The sequence below is a fragment of the Onychomys torridus genome, unplaced genomic scaffold, assembly GCF_903995425.1.
Source record: "Onychomys torridus unplaced genomic scaffold, mOncTor1.1, whole genome shotgun sequence".
In the NCBI taxonomy this organism is placed as follows: domain Eukaryota; kingdom Metazoa; phylum Chordata; class Mammalia; order Rodentia; family Cricetidae; genus Onychomys; species Onychomys torridus.
Window position 1 is genome coordinate 3859 of NW_023413174.1, and position 2184 is coordinate 6042.

General features: G+C 44.0%; 1 pseudogene; it reads right to left on the minus strand.

Annotated features, from left to right (window-relative positions):
* Positions 1-281: 281 nt before the first annotated feature.
* On the minus strand, positions 282-1140 carry LOC118576172 (annotated as a pseudogene).
* Positions 1141-2184: the final 1044 nt, after the last annotated feature.

The following is a 2184-nucleotide window of genomic DNA, read 5'->3' on the forward strand; positions in this document are numbered from 1 at the left end:
ACACACACACACACACACACAGATATATATATCTGTGTGTGTGTGTGTGTATATATATATATATGTGTATATATATATATATATATATATATATATATATATACACATATATATATATATACATATACAGAGAGAGACAGAAAGACACAGAGAGACAGAGAGAGAGAGAGAGAGAGAGAGAGAGAGAGAGAGAGAGAGAGAGAGAGCTAGGAATACTTCCACATACAAAGAAAGTTCCTGGGGAGGAAGTTATAGAAATTAATCTGGGTATGCCTGGTTACATGAGGCTCTCCAAGACGACGGTGCTGGGTCAAACTGAAGAAAGAATATTTTAAAGTGTCATCTAATTCCATGATAGCAGCACACGGTAGCAGTAATCGGGCCCACTAAAAATGGTGACCACATTTCCGATATTGACACCAATTATAACCTCCATTACAAGCTAGTGAGCACGAGACACCAGTGTGAGACCGTTGGAGCATGGTCACATGTTTCAGAAATATCTTGTCCAAAGGTGTAGCCAGCACCACGTGGTGAAATACCCCATCCGCCACGGTCATCTGGATCTGACCATAAGAGATCACACATGGGGCCCTCATGTGGAACTTCTTGTAAACGATCCAGGTCTCTTATATGATCCAGTGTATCTATGGATGGAGAGAGAGCCACATGGAGGCAGAATATCTGCCATCCACTAAAGCTGTCCGTGGAAGGTAATCAAAGAGGTCTGTGAAGTATTTCCAGACGTTGGAGTTTCCATACTTTCATAGACATTGATCATAAAAGCCGTACATTTGGGTCATCTGTCGGCTTTCATGATTTACTCGCAATATTGTAATGCGCTCTGGATAGCGCACCTTTAATGCTACAAGAAGAGTCACAGTGTCCACAGAATAGTAACCTCTGTCTTCATAGTCGCCCATGAATAGATAGTTTGTAGCTGGTGATTTTCCACCGATTCTGAAGAGTTCCTTAAGGTCATGGAATTGGCCATGCACATCTCCACGGACAGCGATCCTCTTGTACATTTGATTCCTTTGTTAAAATTTCGTTAGCCTTCTCGCACAGCATCCACACTTGGTTCTCATTCAGCTGCTCCACCCACTGGTCCAGCTCCTTGGTGAACTCCTGTTCGTCCATGGCAGCATGCTTGCATCACTGCCATGGCAGCATGCTTGCATCACTGCCATGGCAGCATGCTTGCATCACTGCCAGCCCGCCACTCCCTTGCCTTCCCTCCTCCCCTGCCACTGGCTCTGGTGGAACCACCCAGCACTTGACTCCAAGCAGAGTATGACTCAGCTCTGGGGAGGCTCCTGCCAGATGGCACCCCTCTGCTGCTGCCAATGCTGCCCTCAGGCCTCTCCTCTCTCAGGCCTGGAGATTCAAAAGATCAAGGGAATGTGTACCTGATGGGCTTGCCTGGGTGTAAATAGCAACCATGTGGCTTCTCAGCATCTTGCCTGATAACCTCACCAGGATGAAAGCAGCCATGCAGCTGCCACCTATCTTTAACAGAGTTAAAGGGAGCACATGCTATTTCATCTCACCACCATCTTAAGACAGAGATATGTGTCTAACTATCAGAATTCCCAGCCACTCCCCAGCTACATGACCACGAGTGAATTGTCTGGTAGCCGGGCAAGATGCTTTGTCATTCCAGGGCGTTACATCCTACATAATCCGTGTACTGCATGATCACATAATTTGTGTGCAGTGTAATCACATAATCTATGTGCACGCATGGTGTAGTTATGTAAGCTCATATGTGTTTGGGAGGGGGAACCTATAAAAGTGGGTTCCCCCTCTTCTCTCTCCTCTCTATTCTTGCACTGTTGTTCTATAGGCCTATGCACACCCCTTCTATTCCTTTCCCTTAATAAACTCTTATAGTGGGTTTTGTTGTGCCTGGTGGATTCCCTTACATGGTAAACAGCACCACTTAATAAATAGTATTGCACTGCTCAATAAATAACACTAACCACTCATGCCATTACTGAGTTCAGAACCATGCTTCTAGGAAGGTTTAGATAATAAGCAACATATGTTTGTTTGATCAATAAAGTGTGTAAACTAACTTGAAGATATATTCTAGCTCTTTGTATTTGCTAACTTTGTTAAGATTTGACTATTTTCTCAGCATACAAGAAACTGATATTCTATACAGGTACACTATAACAGATC